Below are 15999 nucleotides of genomic sequence, written 5' to 3' on the forward strand. Positions count from 1 at the left end.
AAGCTGTTAACGGCTAGTCCCCCCAGGATCGTGTCCGTGTGTCGACACAAAACTATGGTCCTAGAATCTAGTCTACCGTCCGCCGACGGGTGCGAAGACTGTTTTCGAATGACGGTGGCGGTGGCGCTGCTAGCAGTCCTCATTCTACGGCGCGGCGCGCGGCAGTCCGGTTGCGTGTTGGCGAGGCGCGCGCGCTTAATCGTTTATTTTTATTTTTTTAATGATTTTCAGCCGCCGCGTACTTGTGCCGCATTAGAGCAGTATTTGTTACGGGTTTGATTAGAGGTTTTAGCTGCCTAAAGTGGTATACGTTCGCGAAGTCTTTTTTTTTTTTTCTGAGCCGTAGGAAGTATGCCTGTGGAGTGGGGATACGACTCAGAACACAAAGTGATTGCGCAGCCTGGAATAGCGTGAACACTGAATGTGTTTATTCATGCAATACTGCTGCCCATTAGCAGCCAAGGCTGCAGTGGTTAAAAGTGAAACATTAAACTTGAAGGGGCCCTTAGTTATCAAAATGCGAAAGCATTGCGACCAGCTCGCGCTGCCTATATGCACTTTCAGTCGTTTTAATTTAACTTCGCCGTAATTAACACCAATGGTCGTGGGTTGTACTCCCACCAAAGGTCGAGGGTCCGACTCCCAGAAAATGCCGTGGGTTCGAGTTTATTAATTTACTCTAATTTAATTACTTCGCCTTAACACCAAAGGTCGTGGGCTCGACTACCACCAAAGGTCCTGAGTTCGGATGCCTTAGTGAACTCCATCCTAATTGAGTGTAGTTAATTTCAGATTTACACCAAAGGCTGTGGGTTCGAATGTATTCATTAACTCTACTTTAATGACTTCGCCCTAATTAACACCAAAGGTCGTGGGCTCGACTACCACCAAAGGTCGTGAGTCCGGATGCCTTAGTGAATTCCATCTTAATTGAGTGTACTTTAGTTAATTTCAGATTTACACCAAAGGACGTGGGTTCGACTCCTACCACTGGTGTGAGTTCGAGTACCGTAATGTACTCTAACTTAATTAAACCTGCCTTAGCTGACTGCCTTAATTGAAATCGTGTTAATTAACTTTGAATTAACTGACGTCATCAACTGCCTCGATTGGATCACTTGACTTTTTGGATCATCGGGGTCACGCCAACGCCGACAATGCCGGAGTAGAGGCTAAAAATAAAAATCACACCCAAGCTAGTTCAAAACGTATACAAGCCAAAAAGAAAGCACCTAATTCCAGCTAAGGGTGAGCAAGAACAGTGAGAACAAATATCAACACATTATAACAGATCAAATTGCAAACGGCAAAAGTACACAAAACGAAAAAAGAATCATTTGCGAAGTAAGCGCCGCTAATGTCATGCAATGAAATGACGCGACATGTAAAGTTCATATCGTGCATGTACAAGGAGTACACAAAATTATGTTTCGACAATAGATAAAATTGTGGAAGCACGTTCCACTGCGCGATAATCCCGGGCCAGTAATCAAGCACACAGCCAAAACAAATTATAAAGAGAGAAGAATGAAGAAACTTTAGAAAACAGTGTAAACAAATTATAGCACGCAACATCCGATGAAACAGCAAGAGGTTCGCGAAGAAGAAGAGAAATTATAGAAAAAGAAAAGGACACTTACAAGGCCGCTGAGCGTGCGTCCCCGATATGACGCAGTTGGTGAAACGCAATTATTTTCATCTTCTCATTTTCAAATGTTCTAGCTTTTCTTTTTTTGCTGTCCTTTCATTATTGACAGACTTCGTGAGACACGCAGATGATGTTGTAAACCCACCCATGCGGCAGCCAAACAGACGACAGCGAAGAGCGTAGCCGTAGGGCAGTATATAGGATACACTCTAAGAACAGTTTACACCCTTTGGAGTGCCCCTTCTGCCACACAACGATAATCGTCATCTGCCTTGATGCGTTTCCTTTCCATAACGCTGCGGACCCGGTACTTTCCAGTAACGAACGGCACGCGCGTTATCAGCATGATAGCATTGCCGACAGGAAATGCTATCATGCTGATAACGCGCGTCCCCTGTTTCATGCTGATATCCCCTGTATCATGCTGATAACGCGAGTCTCCCTGTTTATGCTCCCGCAGGGAGCCGAGTAGCGCATAGGCCCGCCGTTGTGTTTCAGCTCTGCAACGCAGCAACTCCTCGCGCGCGCAGGAGGCAAATGCTGCGCGGTGTTCCATTTGCTTTTTTGTCTGCTGGTCGCGAGCTGCATGCGGCAATTGTTCGCAAGCGCTGAGCAAGATGGCACTTTTTAATGCAGGCTTCGCTCGAACGATTGACGTAGCCGGAGGGGTGGAAAACCCCCGAAATTTCTGGTTTGTATGTACATAAACACACGCACATATACAAACACACGCACGAACGTACATATAGGAGTAGGACCTCCCTCGATCCCTCGGAATAAAATCCTGACTACGCCCGTGGCTCGAACAGCTCAAAAGTTCGCGCGCAAACGTGCATTACCTTGCAGCACAAAGCGGTGCAATGTTTTTCAGCACGCATATGAAGTTTTCTCGCGGAGGCCGGAAGGCAAGAAATGTTTTAAAAGGCGTTTAAAGAAAGCTTCACACACGTGTGGTGGACATTTATGTGAGCACATTTCGGCTGCCGAAACCCGACGAATAACGATCGTCGCAAAGAGAACTATCCTGCCTGCAGTTACGTCAGTGACCGTTAACCGTGACCGTCATTCGTCACTAACTGCCGTCCACAGCAGCTGCACGTTTTCGATATATGCGGTACAGACACGCAGATTTAAACGCATTTCAAATGTTCACATGCGCACATTTCATGCAAAGCTTATTTTTGATTCATACAGCAAACTTAACTGCTGCGTCGTAGCGGCAAATCTGCAACTGGAAAAAGATTCAAGATGCGCGAGCTTCTAGATCAAATTTATTTCGTACAAGGGAAGGAATGAGCAATGGATGGTGGCAGCAGAGGATGAGTGCTGGTTCTTGGAGCCTTGGGGGGGGTGGGTGGAATTGAAAGCCATTGGAAAGGCAACAAGTTATTAAGAGTAAGAACAGGTTATTTTTGTTGCACTAATCATATAATATGGCAAACTTGCAAAGTATATTATTCACACATTGCACACTGTAATATGACAACACATTTTTTGCTTATCTCTTCATACTACTCACGTTAATTTACTACAACACAGCGCTTATTAAAAGTACAAAAATAATTTTACATTCCTCACGCCGACTAATAAGGGTGATCAAAGAAGTAACATATTGCGGGCGGTAAATGCTGAAGCTATCACAGCTGTCTCATCAGCGGGAAGGCACGATGTTTTCGCTTACTACAAAACAATGAACACCAGTACATATCGGCCTTAAGTGAAAAATCATAACTCCGACAAAAAATAAAAAAAAGAGCAGAGTAGAGAAAAGCCAGGGTGCTGCAGGCAAATTGTATATATCTGCTAGTACTTACTCTGTTTTGAACACACTGTTCTAGAGCTGCATAGTCAGAACAATCGTACAACCTACACATCGAATTGGGCGAGTTGGTAAGTTAACATTCTTGGCGTATATGTGCAGTGCGGCACAGGTGTCGTCTATTCTTTGTGCCGCGTCTGTGTCGAGCTGCACATATACACCAAAATATTGCACAAGTGAGCAACCTCTGATGCCAGGCGCACGCATTTCAGCGTGTACAGGAGTGTTACTCGAGATAAATGCTGCTTTAGTGTAAACAAGCCGAACCCACCTCTGTAAATAAGGCGGACGCATCTCGCATATACTGGTCCCTTTAGGAGCCGGTCGGTCTCGTCCGTGCTGTTTGTGCAGTTTGGTGCGCTGCACCCCGTCATACTGGAATTATGTGTTTCGTACCACTTCACCAATGTCCTTAAATTAACATCGTCTAATACCGTACTTGAAACCTGGAGCCGATCGGTGCAACGCACGCTCGACGGTCCGCTGAGTGCAATTTAGATTGGCACTGACGGGAACAAGTCGGCGCCGCGCCCGTAAAGTTGGCTTTGCAGCGGCGCAGTTGAACATTTGACGTCATTTTGCACCACTTGATAGCGCTCGGCGAATAGCGGTGCGAGCGGCACCGGAAAAGTTATGCGCAACTCTGCTCCCTGCGGGAGTATGTACAGGAACACTACAGGGTGGATGGATGGAAGGTAGGAGCGTCCCTCTTGAAACGCGTGCGTCTAAATGCCGTACAAAAATCTCTCACGTGACCTGATCCTAGGTGCCTAGGGACAGGATCGTTTAGGGACTTTTGAGAAGGCGCGATGATGGCGCCAAGTGATGCCGTGGCGCCATGTGGCGCGTTGAATCTCCGGCCTACGCCGACCGCTGGTCGCATGTCGTATGATGTCTCCGCAGTGGGTTCAGTATTTGTTAGCGAAAAGTGGTGCAGTAGTAGTGGTGTGGAATGTCGGCTTTTGGTCTCGGTGAACTCTGGTGGTGTGAGACCCGTATTTCTGAAGAATACAGTGGTGCTGACGATCGAAATATACAAGTGGTTTAGCGCCTCGGCAATGCCATTTGCGAACCGGCGCTGTGCAGCGCTGTTTAGGCATTGCCCTTTTAGGCATCGTCATCACATCGCACATGCACCTTTACTTGACGGGCGTTGTAGGCGGAGGTATGGTACGTGTTTTTCGCCAAGACTTACGTTACGTAAGTAATGTAATACTTAAGGTGATGGTGGTTCACAACTGATCACGCGTCCTTGAAATGGGGCAGCGCACGTTTTCCATCGTGTTCAGCGCTAGTGCTCCATCCGTGACTTCATGTGATTTACTTTTATTGTGGGCTTTGCGACAATTATCGCGTAGTGCTGTGAAATTAACTGAGCTTTAGTGACATCACATGGTCTGCCAGAATTCCATGAACTAAAATGCAAAGTAGATTTTTAATATTGGTACTAAGGGCGCGATAAACACTGAGGTGGAGCTTAATACTGTGCCCTGTGATGTTCAGCTGCATCTCTGCCCGTTTTTCGTGCTCTTAGCTTTAGCAATGGGACCCAAGGTTCTGTGTAAAGTTGGGACGAATAAATGTGTATATGGGCACCTGCAATAACTTCACCGCAACACATTTGTGTAATGCGATGAAGCAAACAGTGTATTGCGGTGACGGGATTTATGGCAGTCCTAGTTCCAGCTTTGTTGTTCCCGTTACCCTAAAGGTACTGCCCCGCCCCTTTTAACGGGGTGATGGCAGTTGCCACCATGCTCAGCTTTATTTATTTTTGTTTAACTGTGTTGTAAGTCATTAAAACTCACCATTTTCTTTAAATACGTCTTCCTACACTTTCCTTATGTCATCTCTCATCACAGTAGGACTGCTTGCAGCGCCTTCTGTGCTTTCATTAAAAAAGCGTCCCACCCGCTCCATACTGCGCGGCGCGCGGACGGTGGACTGGCCAATATTCTCGGGACCATAACAAAAATTGCAGGACGCTTAAGCTTCGCCTTCAAGAGTGGAACGCGACAGCGTTCCCGTCGACCCGCCAAGGGCCGGGTGTAAGACAATGGGCTACGGCGCAGCGACTACGCGCCCCGCATCGGACGCGGTGAGCGTCGAACAACGCAGCGTTCGGCGCGACAACGAAATGTGCGCCTGAGCAAGCGACGCACGCCTGAGCCTTAGAAACAGCTCGTTTCTAAGGCAACACCGCGTTCACTAGAGGCGCTTTTGTACCGCTTTGAAGCATCGAACTCGTGGCTCAGTGTAAAGAGTGTTAAAAAAATGCAAGTTGCGCCAGGGGTTAAAACCTTTTTTTTATGCGAAGCATATTACTGGAGCTCAACCCAGCTCCTCAGGCGCGGCGGTGTCGCCTTCAACACCACGTGACACCGTGACGTCACGACAGAGGAGAAACCGGGCTCCAACTCGCGCCGTCGCTCGCGGCGTCGCGGCGGTATATAAGCAGCTGCGCTTGTTTCTAAGGTGGCTTTGGCTCAACTCTTGCAAGATGGGCTGGGTGGGAATCGAACCAGGGTCTCCGGAGTGTGAGACGGAGACGCTACCACTGAGCCACGAGTAACGATGCTTCAAAGCGGTACAAAAGCGCCTCTAGTGAATGCGGTGTTGCCTTAGAAACTAGCTGTTTCTAAGGCTCAGGCGTGCGTCGCTTGCTCAGGCGCACATTTCGTTGCCGTGCCGAACGCTGCGTTGCTCGACGCTCACCGCGTCCAATGCGGGGCGCGTAGTCGCTGCGCCGTAGCCCATTGTCTTACACCCCTTGGCGGGTCGACGGGAACGCTGTCGCGTTCCACTCTTGAAGGCGAAGCAGAGTAACGCATGAGTTGTTTCTTCGTCTAGCCGAACCAAATATAGCCAAGCAACAGCAGTTCACCAGGCTAAACAGTGGTTCAACAACTAAAATAAAGGCTAGTATGCTTCGCATCCTGGGCTTAACCTTAGCTAAGCCACAGCAATTTTTTTTAAGGTACACACTGGAACGTTGCCAGTAAAAATGTTTTTACAGGAAAAGGGCTTATTTCTTCCATGGGGATCTCACTGCCTTATCTGCAAACAACCAGAAACAATAGATCACGTCTTTCTTCATTGTTGGGGAGGGGTATTTTTTTGGGACGTACTACAAAGAACGTTAAAGAAACAATTTCCTCTCGACCCTCATGGAATACGATATCTACCCATTACTAACGAGGATGGTTTTCCGTTTGATTTAATAATGTTAATTGGCCTCCACAGTATTTGGCGCTCTCGAATGGCAGGATACTACTGCGATCCCGACGCACGACCTACGCGAATTTATTTCCGTGAGACTGTCCATCGGTTTGTTGAGATTTTGAAGGCCGGTGGCGATACCCCCGAGTGGCTGTCAAGGATGGAGCCATTGATGGCTCTAAATGAATTTTAATGTGGCGAAGCCAGCCCCCTACCAGGCTGTTTATGTCAATACGACGTGTTCATTGTATCTTTTATGTTTTGTTGTGTGTATTGCTATTGCTGTTCATTCTTTGTCAAAGTCAGGCGCTACAGAAAAAAAAAAACTCGTGGCTCAGTGGTAACGTCTCCGTCTCACACTCCGGAGACCCTGGTTCGATTCCCACCCAGCCCATCTTGGAAGTTCCTTTTTATTTATGAAGTGCCTGCCGTGATTTATCGCTCACGGCCAACGCCGACACTGACGCCGACGACACCGGCTTTTCTGCAACACGAGCTCCTTAACACTATCGCGTTCAAACTCGAAACTTCTCCGGCGTCCGCGTCAGACGCCACCCGCGTTTGTGCCGCGCTGACCTCCGCGAGTCATTTTTAGGATCATCATCATAATCATCATCATCATAATTCTTCTTCTTTCTATTACTATTATTATTATTATTATTATTATTATGTGCCCTTCGCATTGTTGGTATTGTTCGTCGTATATCGCATATGACTTCCACTCACCTGTTGCCTTTCTAAAATTGTATTCTACTGCGCGCCTTCCACTACTAGATGATGAGCAAAACGAGAACAAGGTAAAAGCGGCAGGAAACGTTTCGACAAGGGGACTTGTGTTTTTCAAAAGAGAAGTCCACTTGTCGACACGTTCCGGCTTTTACCTTGTTCTCGTTTTGTCCATCGTCTTGAATTTCCATCTCCGTGTTTTCTACTACTGGAGTATGCCTCTAGTTTGGGGCGGAACGTGGAAATCTCATTCTGACCTCATTGAATGCATCCAAAATGAAATTATACCTATTTTCATGCCCCGCTTTTGCCGTTCCGGCGACCCTAGTCCAGCCCGGTGAAATATACCTCAACTGACACCTCGAAAATCAAGTCACACCTATTTTCATGCCCCGCTTTTGCCGTTCCGGCGACCCTAGTCCAGCCCGGTGAAATATACCTCAACTGACACCTCGAAAATCAAGTCGTATTAAATCAGACCTTTTGTTCCTCTATAAGGTGGCCCATGGCATTATTCATTACAAAAAGCTTCTTAATCATATGCATTCTCCGTTCCGAAAAGTGTGCCAGGCATCTTTTCGTATTTCCTGTCCGACCCTGTTTGTTGCATTAATGACTATTCTATCGCTCGACTGAATATACATACATACATACATATGTATATATATATATATATATATATATATATATATATATATATATATATATATATATATCATCAGCCTGTTGTATGTACACTGCAGAATGAAGGCCTCTCTGTGCGATCTCCAATTACCCCTGTCTTGCGCCAACCGATTCCAACTAGCGCCCGCGAATTTCCTAATTTCATCGCTCCACCTAGTCTTCTGCCGTCCTCGACTGCGTTTCCCTTCTCTTGGTACCCATTCTGTAACTCTAATGGTCCGACGGTTATCTAACCGGCGCATTACATGGCCTGCCCAGCTTCATTTTTTTTTCTCTTGATGTCAATTAGAGTATCGTCTATACCCGTTTGCTCTCTATTCCAAACCACTCTCTCAGTCTCTTAACGTTATGCCTAGCAATCTTCGTTCCATCGCTCTTTGCGCTGTCCTTAACTTGTCCACAAGCTTCTGTGTCAGTCTTCACGTTTCTCCTCCATATGTCAGCACTGGTAAAATGTACTGATTGTACACCTTTCTTTTCAATTATAGTGGTAAGCTTCCAGTCAGGAGCTCACAATGTCTGCCGTATGCGATCCAACCCATTTTTATTCTTCTATGAATTTCCTTCTCATGATCAGGGTTCCCTGTGATTAGTTGACCTAGGTAAACGTACTCCTTTACAGACTCTAGAGGCTGACTGACGATATTGAACTGTTGTTCCCTTGCTCGGCTATTCATCGTTACCTCTGTCTTCTGCATATTATTCTTCAACCCAACTCTTACACTCTTTCTGTTAAGGTCCTCAATCATTTGTTGCAACTCGTCTGCATTGTTGCTGAATAGAACAATGCCATCGGCAAACCGAAGGTTGCTGAGATATTCGCCGTCGATCCTTACTCCTAAGTCCTCCCAGTTTAATAGCTTGAATACTTCTTCCAAGCACGCAGTGAATAGCTTTGGAGAGATTATGTCTCCCTGTCTGTACCCTTTCTTTATAGGTTTCTTCCTGCTTTTCTTGTGTAGAATTAAGTTAGCTGTAGAACCTGTGTAGATATTTTGCAAGGTATTTACGTAAGCGTTCTGTGCTCCTTTATTACGCAATGCCTCTATGACTGCTGGTATCTCTACTGAATCAAATTCTTTTTCGTAATCTATGAAAGCATATAGAGAGGCTTATTGTACTCTGCGAATTTCTCGATAACCTGATTAATGACATGGATGTGATGCATTGTAGAGTATCCCTTCCTGAAGCCAGCCTGTTCCTTTGGTTGACTTAAGTCCAGTGTTGCCCTTATTCTACTGGATATTATTTTGGTAAACCGTTTATATAATACTGCGATTAAGCTAATGGGCCCATGTTGTTTTTCAATTCTTTAACGTCTCCCATTATGTGGATTAGTATAATGTTTGCATTCTTCCAGTTTTCTGGGACCATTGCAGTAGATAGACACTTCGTATAAAAAGCCGCCAGTTTTCCAAGCATCATGTCTCCTCCATCTTTGATTAAATCGGCTGTTATTCCATCTTCTCCTCTCGTTCTTCCGCGTTTCATGTCTCGTTTCATGACGTTTCCTCGTTTCATGGCAAGGCCCTTCTGACCTCATCGCTAGTTATAGGAGTTTCTGTACCCTGTTTCTAATGGAGGTATCCTGACTTCTCTGGGTACTGCACAGGTCAGTATAGAATTCTTCCGCTGCTTTTACTATATCTTTGGCATTGCTGATGATATTACCCTGCTTAGCTTTCAGTGCATACATCTTGGTTTGTGCTATGCCAAGTTTCTTTCTCACTGATTTCAGGCAGCGTCGACTTTTTACGGCGTCTTTAGTCTTTCTGACGTTATAGTTTCGAATATCACTTATTTTCGCCTTGTTGATCACTTTTGAGAGTTCCGAGAATTCTATCTTTTCTCTTGTGTTAGATAGACACTGTCATTTTTTGTCGTTAACCATTTGGGAGGTAGTGGCCGAATACTGCACCAGGGAGGCCAGTTTCTCTTCTGGTGAGGGAGTGTCTTTGTTGAAGCCTAGTGGGCTTCCCTAACTTGGTTGTACCTGGCTTAGTATAGGCCCACTCGCTCTCGGTATCTCTTGCCGATGTCAGGCGTCACTCCAACGCTGCATATGTTATATACATATATTCTGCCTGTATTTACATATTGCAGGGTTTATTTCCTGTGTTCTGTATAAATGTACATAATCATGTTGTATAATTAATTCCCTTTTACACCCTGCCTCCTAATTTTCTGCTCCCCTGTTTGTTTCTCCATTCCGCGCTGTTTTGTCTACCACATGACTTCATTGTGCATTTTGTCTCGCGTATTACTTTTTAAGTGTACAAAACAAGTACGAATGATCCGTATCTGGTCCTAGGTCCTGTATAAGCATTTAATTGATTGTTTATTATTATTATTTATTATTATTAAGTCGGCGGCGATTCAACGACCGGACATTAACGCAAATATTTTACAGGCTCGCACGTGTAATCATCCGAGAACATTCTACTGCTGGATTGGACCTTCATCCGGTTTTCAAGCCAGCAACACTTCACAAACGTCATCGCAGAAGGCTTTTGCAAAATCACACCAGCCTCTGGAAACCCTGGAAGAAACGCCTACTTAAACAGCCTGCAGCACGGGACGCTCTGCAGTCGGCGGCGATTCAACGACCGGACATTAACGCAAATATTTTACAGGCTCGCACGTGTAATCATCCGAGAACATTCTACTGCTGGATTGAACCTTCATCCGGTTTTCAAGCCAGCACCACTTCACAAACGTCATCGCAGAAGGCTTTTGCAAAATCACACCAGCCTCTGGAAACCCTGGAAGAAACGCCTACTTAAACAGGCTGCAGCACGGGACGCTCTGCAGTCGGCGGCGATTCAACGACCGGACATTAACGCAAATATTTTACAGGTACTGTACTTACCTTGTGAATCTAACTAAGGGTGTTGGCCGCCGACTGCAGAGTGTATCTTGTTGAGTGTTATTATGGACAATTGTATTGCTTGTAACAAACTACTACCCGATGATGGTCGTTTCATTACTTGTTCGGAGTGCGGGAACCCATATCATTTGGGTCAACATTGCTCAGGTGTAGCTCAAAATACTTTCGCAGCGAAGAGTCAAAGTAAGCGTGAATCATGGGTGTGCAAAACGTGTCGCGCGGTAAAGCAACGAGGGGGGGCGGGCTCACAATCTGCGAGTACGACTCTACCAGAAGAAGACACTTCAGAAGCCACATTACTGTCAGAGCTGGCAGGTATTAAGCAAACTTTGACCTCTTTGCTGACTTTACATGGAAAAGTAGATTCTCTGCTCCTTCTCAAAGCAGAATTCACAAACTTGAGCATAACAATGAAAGACCTAGAAGAAACAGTCTCCTTTTTGTCTAAACAATACGACATGGTGTCAGCACAGCTTTCCGCCAGTAAAGAACGGGAAGCTGTGCGTGAATCACAAATTACTGACATGAAAACGCAACTGGAAACAGGCGGAACAGCTACAGCAGCTGCAACAGGATCTAAATGAGAGCGAACAGTATAGCAGAAAAGTAAATATGGAAATTGAAGGGCTACCTGTCAAACACGAGGAAAACCTAAAAGAAGTCTTATCGAACATAGCCAGCAAACTGGAGCTATCAGATTTCTGTAGCTCTGATATCGAGGCGGTGCATCGCTTACCAAACAAACATAAGGCGAACCCAACAGTACTAGTACGTTTTTCTTCCGTGACCGCAAGGAATGCGTGGTTTGATGCGCGGGGCAAGCTAAGACGCTTGCATCAAATTGGACAACTGCCGAGGCTTTACATCAATGATGATCTGACAAGAATGAACCGAAATCTGTTCTGGCGAGCTAGAACTACAGCAAAAGAAAAGAACTACAAATTTGCGTGGGTCAAGGGCGGAAGTATTTTCGTGAAGAAGAATGAAGATGCACCCCTGATTCGAATTAAGTCTAGCCGATATTCTTAAAATTTCATAAGGAACATGGCAACGAATTTTTCCTCTGTCTCAAATTTCAAAGAGTTCAAAGATATATTTGCTACCAGCCGTGAACACGGTTTCACAGTAATTAGTATTAATATCAGAAGTCTACGAAAATATTGGGAGGAATTTAGACAGGTAGCGGAATCAGTCGCAGATGCAGTAGATGCATTTATAATAGTGGAAACAAATGTACCAGAGGACTGCACTAACATTTACAATTTAAAGGGTTACAAAGCCCATTTCATGTCACGACAGAAACGACGAGGAGGGGGTTTAGCAGTGTTTGTTAAGATAAGATATGACACTGGTTACAGACATTTCTTTAAACCAAGCCGAAAGTTTGACAGTAAAAATTACGCTTCCGAACACAGAATTATTGTTGATAGCTATTTATCGGCCACCTAATAACAGTGTCACACGGTTCTTGCGTGAACTTGAAGAAATTTTAGAAAGCCACAAAGCAGCAGATCAGATTTGTTTGGCGGGTGACCTAAACATTAATATATTGAACATCAGTTCGACTACTGTGTCGGATTACCTCTCCATCTTATCAACCTATGGCTTACAAGTGACTATAAATCAACCTACAAGAGAAGAACTTTTACAAAATAGACTAGTATCCTCCTGTCTAGACCATATAGCAATAAGAGCACCGAATTATTCTTTAGAGGCATGTATCATAAGGCAAAAGATAGCGGATCATTATTTTGTCGCATGTCGCCTTAAGGCACTCTTACCCCTGTCTGGAAAGGACAAATCAGAAGAAAAACATGACAGTAATCAATTAAAAGTGCAGATTTTAAACAAGAGAACATTTGATCATTTGATCGCACAGTTTGACTGGGCGGAAATGATTGAGGATTGTAATTATGCTAAAGTTTATGAAAAATTTTGTGAGCAACTAAAAAAATTTGAGCTTTCTAGTATGTACACAATAACTAAAAAGCAAAGGAAAAGTTACCCCTGGTTCACAGCCGACATAATGAGAGCTATTTCCAACAGAGACTGGTTGTGGAAAAGGAGCAGGCGTGCGCCGAAAAATCAAGATTTGAAAACTGAATATAAGATTGCGAGGAATAGGGTCGTTGCTCTCTTGAGATCAGCAAAACGGCGGTATTTCGTAGACAGATTTAATCAAGCACACAAAAATTCTGCAAAAACTTGGGCTTTAATAAATACGCTCCGAGGCAGAACTGCGGCACCTGCGAATTTCTTGGAATCTTTTTCAGAGAAGCCAGATGTAGTTGTAAATAATTTCAATAATTTTTTCACGCGTTTTTCTAACACTGCGCAGTCGCAGAGACACACTTGCTCACTCAAACATACTGTTCAAGCATCTGCTTTTTTGCCCACGTTGTCGAAGGAAGATCTGAGGCGAATAATTTTTAGTTTCCGACCTAATAAACAACCGGGTATAGATGGGTTGGCTGTGGCCACACTAAGAAGAAATTTTGATACATTAGCAGACATACTGCTTTTTATGATTAATGGTTTTATAAGCACCGCATCAATTCCGGAGACATTAAAAACGGCGATTGTTAAGCCACTGTATAAAGCAGGAAAAAAAGATGAAGTTGAAAACTATAGACCTATTTCTGTTTTGCCTATACTCGCTCAAATACTGGAAAAGTTTCTGTTTGATTGCATGACTTCCTTCTTAAAGAAATTTTCACTCCTAACACCAAGACAGTTTGGATTTGTTGCTGAGCGAGGTACTATTACACTGTTAGAAGAATTCACAGATGAATTATATTCTGCTCTAGATAAGAACCTGTATAGTTGTGCTTTGTTTTTAGATTTAGCAAAAGCGTTCGAAACTGTAAATCACGATATTTTATTGGAAAAGTTGTTTCGTTTGGGTTTCAGGGGACCCTTTTTTGATATTATTTGCAATTATTTACAGGATAGATCACAGGTGGTCATGGGCAGTAAAGAAATTTTTAGCGCTAGAAAATATATTACAGCTGGTGTTCCACAGGGATCCGTGTTGTCCCCTCTTTTATTCAATTTATTTATGAACGACTTTCCCACGATAATTACAAAAGCCACTGTGTATCAATATGCAGATGATACAGTTCTACTCACTCGTCATATGCATTATGAAGAAGCAATTAGCGCCCTACAAAATGCAGTCCATAAGGCTATGCAATGGTTTGAAGAAAACTGTGTTTATATCAATGCTAAGAAAAGCAAAATCATGTGCTTTCGTAGTCCATTAAAAACTCGAAAAATGAACTTGCCAATATTTCTGCATAATGAACATTGTATTTCATGTAAATGTACTGCTATAGAATATGTGGAGACATTCAAATACCTGGGTATAACGTTCAACAGCGGCATGTCTTGGCAACATCACATGGCGTTTTTGTGTGGGAAACTACGTAGTCTTGCATATTTACTTTTCAACATAAAAGGTTTAGTACCTCTGCCAGTCAAGAAAATGATAGTGCATGCACTAGCATACAGTGTGCTGAGGTATGGGATAACGATCTTCGCCTTTTGTACAGAGCACTGGAAAAATCGGATTGATAAACTACTAAAAAACATATTAAGAAATGTGGCTTATGGTACTATACTTAACGACAATAATATTTTTCAGGAATTAGGATTTTGCACATTGGAGGATTTATTTACCAGAACTGTTATTATGCGGCATAATTGGAGCGATGAATTCAAAGAGGCATACGATACACCCCGTCTGTTAAGAAATAAAAAAACGTTTTAAGGTACCCTATTCCACTACTAAGTATGGTGAAGCGAGAAGAAGTGTATACATCCCAAAAATATTTAACGAATTGGCCGATGAATTCTTCTTGGCAACTTCGAAAAAACAGTTGAGGAAATTATTGATGAAACGTTGAAATTTAGTCCTGATCTTTACTTAAGTTGTTGATGTGTTTCTCTTTTTTTACTATGTCATTGTCTGTTAACGGGTAATACAACCAAACATTTTTCTCAAAGTTGAAAAAAAGTGTTATTATGTATATGTCTACCTTTTCACTTTTTATGTAAATATATAACCACATCGCTGTACCGACTCTGCCGGGCCTAGTCGCACAAGTCCTCGTATACTTAGACAGGCCCGTTTCTTTGTTTTGTTTTTGGATGTGTGTCAATAAATATATTATTATATTATTATTATTATTATTATTATTATTATTATTATTATTATTATTATTATTATTATTCAAATCAGCGTGCATTTGTTTCTGGCCGCTCAACGACCACCAACTTTGTCAGCTTTACGACGCAGGTTTCCACGCTGTCAGGAAAAGCGGGCAAGTTGATGCTGTATACTGCTGCGACGTCTGCAAAGCATTTCACATCGTCAATCATCCCATACTGCTCTAGAAGCTTGCGTTGTTGAAGCTGCAATTGTAGGAGGAGGAGGAGCAGATTTTAATCAAGAGAAAGGAGAGGTTGGCTTGGAGAGCGTGTCTCTAGCCTGCTACTCCTCACTGGGGTAAGGGGAAGTGGGAGATGCAGGGAAAGGTACGTCTACTACACAGCTATCTACTCGACAGGTCCTGCTTTGTGAGCGTCAATGATCAATCGTGTTTTGTTTTTACGATATCCAATAGTGTGTCCCAGGGTTCGTGTCAGGTCCGCTTCTCTTCTCAGTCTTCATTACTGACGTTTTCTCAGCCATGCTTCAGAAGTCTTCATTTATTCTTTACGCTGACGATATCAAAATATTTGAAGAGATACGCAGTAACAAGGACTGCCGTGCTCTGCAGTCCGACCTAACCTCATTCTCCGAATGGTGCCAGTTAAACGGGCTCACTCTAAATTCACCGAAAAGCAGACTGTTGTCATATTTTCTACCAATAATATCGTCTTCACTTATTCTGCTGATCATGCAATGCTGACGAGGGTTGTTGCAATAAGCCACCTTGCTTTGCTTTTTGATGACAAGTTAAGCGCCCCCAACTCTAAGCACGTAGCGTCAGGACGCTTGCGCGGCCGGGCTCG

This window comes from Dermacentor variabilis, chromosome 2 (genome assembly GCF_050947875.1).
Source record: "Dermacentor variabilis isolate Ectoservices chromosome 2, ASM5094787v1, whole genome shotgun sequence".
In the NCBI taxonomy this organism is placed as follows: Eukaryota; Metazoa; Arthropoda; class Arachnida; order Ixodida; family Ixodidae; genus Dermacentor; species Dermacentor variabilis.